The sequence below is a fragment of the Myotis davidii genome, unplaced genomic scaffold (assembly GCF_000327345.1).
Source record: "Myotis davidii unplaced genomic scaffold, ASM32734v1 scaffold637, whole genome shotgun sequence".
In the NCBI taxonomy this organism is placed as follows: Eukaryota; Metazoa; Chordata; class Mammalia; order Chiroptera; family Vespertilionidae; genus Myotis; species Myotis davidii.
The window spans coordinates 726,174-733,210 of NW_006289494.1; positions in this window are offsets into that span (position 1 = coordinate 726,174).

The window sequence follows — 7,037 nt, forward strand, 5'->3', positions numbered from 1 at the left end:
GCTCTGAAGGAAAGGATGATGCTTTTTGCTCTGACACACAGGAAGAGCTGAAACATGAATACCGACTGTTGATGGCACGATTTTAGGAATCAACCGCATTTGTATTTGAGTCATTTTTCTAGGTGTGTGTCTGGCTCCACCACTTGAGTGAGCTTCTAGGAGTGGACGCTGAATCACATATTCCTGAATCCCCGGCATTTAACACAACACAGAGAAGAACATCTCTCATGTGTTCATTAATTCATTAACTGACTCATTCAACGAACACTTTTTTTAAGGGCAAGCACTATGCTAGATGTCAGGAATGAACAGAGTAAATAAACCCTCAGTCTCTGTGGTTGAATTCCAACCTCACAAAAATAGATACAGAGAAACGATGCTGACATTCTTTAAATTTCACATGTCTATTGCACAAAAAATAATACCAGACTATTCATTCCCTCCTTATCATACTGTATGATGAAAGAAAGATGCAAACACCTATTTTATTCCTATTTTACTTACCAAAGGCCTTGGTTGCCCATATTAGTCAAATCGCTTATCTAAAGTTAAGAGAAAGCGCTTTTGGTACAGAGCTGATGGGAGAGCATCAGGCTCCCCGTGAGAGGTAGGGCGGTTCCATCCTCTTTTGTGATATGAAAAGCGTCAAGCATTATTAAGTGGTGACAGAGAGTACACTTGGCTTCTGGTATTTCTTTGAAGCCTTGCCTGTAGAGCAGGAGTGATTCCACAAATGGCCAGGGAGCCACCCTCCCCCCAGCCGCCCTTCGCACCAGGCCCAGGTGTGTAAACAGAGCAGCCGGGCCCTCCGCCCTGGAAGAAGGAATTCTGAGATTGGACAGCTGGAGTGGAGTATTTTTCAAGAATTTTTCCCTGATCACTGAGGCAGCATCTCAAAATTCCCCTCGACTGCTTTTCTGATTCCCTGAGGCTGCTAACGTCTGAGAGCCCTCCTTACAGAGAGGGAAACGGCTCTTTTCAAGAACCTACTACCCACAGGGAACGGGTGGGAGAGCGGGGCGGAACTCAGGTCACTTTCTGGTGCATCCCGGGTGTTTTCCGCTGCCCAGCGCAGCTGAGCCAGAGCCCGCCCCGCACCCCTGTGAGGAGAAGTGACCTGGCCCATGTCAGAAGGAGCCCCGGGCAGCCTGTGCCCAGTCCTGGCAGCAGGAAGTGTGAGCTCATATGGAAACTACCTGCTGGGGCCCCTCTAGTCAGGTCTTCTAGGTATAATTAATCATAGAATGATCAGAAGCAGAGTTTTAACAGATTTCTATTTGTAATTAGCTCCATCCTGATTTTTTTAAAAAATTTGACATATATTTAATGAAAATTTTGGAAATACAAACATGTAAAAGGGAAAAAAAATCACTTGTAGTCTTGTCATCCAAACACAGTGATTGCTATCTTTTTGACATATTTTCGTCTGATGCTCTTTCTTTTTCAAAAAAATATATCTATTGATTTCAGAGAGGAAAAGAGATAGAAACATCGATGATGAGAGAGAATCATTGCTTGGCTGCCTCCAGCATATCCCTATCTGGGGATAAAGCCTGCAACCCAGGCATGTGCCCTTGGCTGGAATCGAACCGGGGCCCTTCAGTCCGCAGGCTTACACTCTATCCACTGAGCCAACCAGCTAGAGCCAGCCCTCCCTTCCTCCCTTCCTTCCTTCCTCTCTCTCTCCTTCCCTCTCTCCCTCTCTCCCTCCCCTCTTCTGTTTTTGTCCTAATGAAGGGAGAGGGGGGAGAGAGAGAGAGAGAGAGAGAAACATCAATGTGAGAGAAACATGGATCAGTTACCCCTAGTACATGTACTGACCAGGATCAAACCTGCAATCTGGGGAAGTGCTCCAACCGAGAATTGAACCTTTGACCCTTCAGTACACCAGATGATGCTCTAAGTAACTGAGCCATCAGCCAGGCTGATGTTATTTCTTAAAAAAAAAAAAAAAAAAAAAAAAAGATTTTTAGAGAGAGAGGAAGGGAGAAGGATAGAGAGATAGAAATATCAACGAGAGAGGAACATCATCGATCAACTGCCTCCTGCATGCCCCCTACTGGAGATTGAGCCCGAAACCTGGGCATGTGCCCTGACTGGGAACTGAACCAGCAACCTCTTGGTTCCTGGGTTGGTGTTCAACTACTGAGCCACCCTGGCCGGGCTGTTATTCTTTTATAAATCTTTGTAATCACATTATAATAATAATAGCAACTAACATTTTGTCAGGGGCCTACTCTGTGTCAGGTACTGTTCTTTATACATATTAACTCATTCAAGTCTCAACAATTCTATGAGATAGGTACTCTTATTATCTCATTTCAGAGGTAATAGATCCGAGGCACAGGGAGGCTAGTAACTCACCCAAGGTTACTCAGCAGATAAGGCAGCCTAGCTCCAGACTCTGCAAATGCAGTTTGCTGACTGTTTTTGAACTTAATTTTATATTAAATGTAATTTCTTAAGAAACACCAACTTTAATGACTGCCTAATGCTCCATCAAGTAAATTTCCCATGGTTTACTAAATCTACCTCTCTAATTTAATTGATGCGACTGCCAATTAAGTAATGCTTGTGAATGAGGCTTTTTCTATATTTAGGATCACAGAATTTCCTTAGAACAAATGCCTAGATCTAGATTTAAAAGGTACAAGGAAAGCAGCCCGGCTGGTGTGGCCCAGTGGTTGAATGTCAACCCAGAAACCAAGAGGTCACCAGTGGGGATTCTCGGCTCGATCACCAGCAGAGATCATCAACATTTCTCTCTCTCCGTGCCTCTCCCTCCCTCCTCTCTCTAAAAATCAACAAAAACCTATATATTTTTTAAAAGGTACAAGAAAATGACTAAATCTGTTAATACACTTTGCCAAATATTTTTTGAGATTGCACCTGGTCACACTGCCACTGGCTGTCAAAAAACGATTAATAAATTTGATGGCCAAAAAACTTGCATTACTCCTTTTAGCAGTTCTCCTTGCCATTAAAATTTTTTTAAATATATATTTTTATTGATTTCAGAGAGGCAGGGAGATGAGAGAGAATCATTAATCGGCTGTCCTCTGCACGCCCCATACTGGGGATCGAGCCCACAACCCGGGCGTGTGCCCTTGACTGGAATCAAATCCGGGACCCTTCAGTCCGCAGGCTGATGCTCTATCCTCTGAGCCAAAACAGCTAGGGTACCATTAAAAAACTTTAAAAACTTTTTATAAACGTTTATGGCTGCATGAGAATCAAGCTCTAAACTACTTTTGGATTTCTTCCTTTTTGTTCCTTTGTTTGGTCTCAGACATGGAGCTAGATTCTTGGTTAATTTGCATGTTTATTGTAAAAGTTAATGACGAATAATTAGGAAAGAATTGGGGGAGAGGGAGAGCCAGAATAGGAAAGTCCTTAACTGTCCATCCTGCTTTCACTTTTGCTGGAGCTGCTGGAATTGGGGTCTTGGGGCGCCTCCAGGGCTACCCTCTTAGAGAGAGAGGAAGGGAGAGGATAGAGAGATAAAAATTCACAGCGACATCACTTACTACAGGCACTTAATAGAAACTCAGTAAGTATCTGCTGGAGGAGCAAATGAGTGAATGTATTCTTTGTAGGTCCAACATATGGTAACCTACCATCTGATAGTAACTATAGCTTCAATCATTGGATCTTAGTCCCTTGGTTAAAAAGAAAAAAAAAATTGCATCTGTGATCTCAGGCCCTGGCCTTCTTAGGATCCCCTAGGAGTGGCCAACCCCAGGTCTTTTAGCCCAAGGCAGATCACTGAGATCAAAGCTCCCGGATCTCCCAGGAGGTTCTGGCCGGAGAGGACCAGGTCCTCACGTCACAAGGACTGGAGCTCTCGTTCCTGGGGTGACCTGCAAGCAGCCATCCCTAAAGGGGAGAGGGGAGAAGTAGGCAGATTAGGGGGGGCAGGGAAGGTGCCGGAGGCGCTGTCCTTAGCTGAGGCAGAGTGAGGGTGTGTTTACAAAAATTGCCCAAAGGCCCGCTGCGCCCCCAGCTGAGGTTTCTCATCCGAAGGAGCCCTTGCTGGCGTGGCCTCTCTTGAAGCCACTGGAGATGAGGCTAAGCTCACTCTGCTTTCCTGGGACTGGGGGACTCACGCGGATGAGCTGTTATCTGAATGACACCCCTTTGCTTCCATTACTTAAAAATTAAGTTTATTGGAGTGAATTGTTAATAAGATTCTGTAGGTTTCAATGGTACAATTCTACGATACCTCATCATTGTCACCCAATATACAGATGAGGTATCATAGAAAGTCACTGAAGTCAAATCTTCCATCACCATATATTTGATCTTTTAAAAAAATATATATTTTTTATTGATTTCAGAGAGGAAGGAAGAGGGGGGAGAGAGATATGATGAGAGGGAATCATTGATCGGCTGCCTCCTGCACGCCCTCTACTGGGGATTGAACCGGAATCCTGGGCATTTGCCCTTGACCAGAATCGAACCTGGGACCCTTCAGTCCCCAGGCCGACACTCTAACCACTGAGCAAACCAGCTAGGGCCTTTGCCTTCTTTTAAAATAAAAACTACAGTGTGAAGCTTCATGGTCCAAGTGTTTTTGAGTTCTTCAGATGACACTGGGGCAAATATTGCCTTCTGCCTATATAGTTTAAAGATATGTAGGAAAAATAAATTCGTAGAATATTGGTCATGACACATGCTGGTCAAATTTTTAAGTGAAATTCATAGGAAGGCTGCCATCTAAACACATGTACCTTATTTTAAAAATTAATTGTGAAACATTTCAAGACTAGGGCCATTCCACTCTTCTGTGGTCAGTCGGGGATGTGAATGTGTACAAAATTAGAAAGCATGTCACCTGGGAGGAATCAATCAACTGTCTTACAATTCATGTGGCCCAAAACCTAATCATGGAAACTTACTTCTTTAAGTTTGCTTTTTACAGTTTAGCATGGCCAGGAGTCCCCAAATCATGTTATAGTTTCGTACCTCAGACTGCTAATGTAAAAGCCACACGTTATCTTTCAGAGTTTTGTTTGCTTGTTTCACTTTTTAACTGCAAGACGATGGTTCAGACTAAAGCCTTATGTATCGAGTCTCGGTGGGGCCCAGGCATTGGTATTTATTTGACGCACAGGTAATTCTAGCATGCAGCCAAGGTCCAGAGCCTTTGGCCTAGGTGACCTCTCAAGTCCTTCTTGGACACCAAAATGGTGAATTCTATTCTTTTAAAATTTAAATCAAAGTAACTAGGAAAATCAGATTCACCTCAGATAATTTTGCTCTAAAACATCTTCCTAAATTCAGAGATCTCAGAAGTCCTAAAGTGAAACTTACTTCGTAAGTGACCCATCCCCCATGAAGTATTTTGGGCAGATCTTATGAATTTGGCAAGTTTATGTTTGCCCGCACATTTCATCATTTCTAAAAGGCGTTTTAAGTCAATTACCGAAACAAATATTTTTCACTTTTGAGAGTCAAGATGTGGTCAAAGTTTTTGATTTCCATGTGGAAATAAAAAAGAATCAAATAAAAATGTTTATGGATAAATATAGATGAGAAATGAAGATATTGAATCTCTGCTGCTAACTTGGGATGACAACTGCGTGTGTGTGTGTGTGTGTGTCTCTCTCTGTGTGTGTCTGTGTGTGCCTCTGTGTGTGTGTGTCTCTGTGTGTGTGTGTCTGTGTGTGTGTCTCTCTGTGTGTGTCTGTGTGTGTATCTGTGTGTGTCTGTGTGTGTGTGTGCCTCTGCGGGGTCCTGGAGATGCAGCTGATGTGGGGGGTGTACCTCATAGAAACTGTAGGGAGAGATGGTGGCAGATGCAGCCACGGGGCAGCACGCTGCGGATTTCAAGGCCATGTCTACCTAGGAACGCTTTTTCTTGAAGACTGTGTCACCATCCACTTTTAAAAATGTAATTAAACTGGAGATGGTTTTTATTTTGTTGTTATGAAACCTAGGTGTCTGCGCTAAGGACTCCAACGACTATATCCCGTGTCTACCCAGTAAGATTCTCTGTGGCAAAGAGATGCTGAGGTTTTAACTTCTCTGTGAATACACTGGGGAACAGAAAGACCCATGTTTGGTGTTTAGATAGAAATTCAAGAGAAAGAAGTCACATTATCATCAGAAATGTGCAATCCTTAAGATATTCATTTGAAAGTTTTGAAAAAGTCAAGCTCCTGCCCTGGGGCTTCTGGGAGTTATGTACAAAATACAATAATTAAATTAAGCCCAGCAGTTAAAATTCCTCATAAAAAGAGCAAGCTGGAGCACTTCCCAATGGGGAATGCTTGACTTAAAAGAAAGGTTTTACTCCGTGGCCTGGAGGTCAGCAAACTGGGACTCGGTGGGAATGTATAAAATTTCTTAAAGGGGTTCCTCGGCCTTTGTTTTGTTGAAAGAAAATAAAAGAGTAAAAGGGGACAAGTTTTGAAAATTAAAAGAAATGAAGGTGCAGTCCTAAAATCATCGTGATTTCTATAAATGCAGCACCGGAGGCGATGAAAACATGCTTTCTTTTCTGAGTCCTAATCTAACACACATGCTCTCAGAGAAGGAAGGAAAAAGACCGATGGCGCCATTTGAACAAACCTTAAATGTTCTCATTTTCAGAGGTAGTGCACGCAAACTCGTGACCCACGCATTTGCTACTTATTTTGAAATTATTTACCTTAAATATTCTCATAAATATATTTCACAATTTAAAATTCCTTAGATGACACAGAGACTACCCGTCTTTTAAAAAGTTTATTGTTATTATTATTATTATTATTTATGAAGCGAGGTTGTAAAAAATTATTTTTGGGGGCCGGGGGTGGGGTGGGGTTGAGGGTGTCACACCCTCCGTAATCTGAAATGGAATCTTTGTCACAATTTGAAAAGATCTGGTTTTGTAAATAATCATTTATTATTACCTTTGTCACAATTTGAAAAGATCTGGTTTTGTAAATAATCATTTATTATTACCTTTCTGATATTATCCTCCCGCCCCCCCCCTCCCAAAGGAATAAGATTAAGAACAGGCCGCCTAACCAGTTTGGCTCAGTGGATAGAGC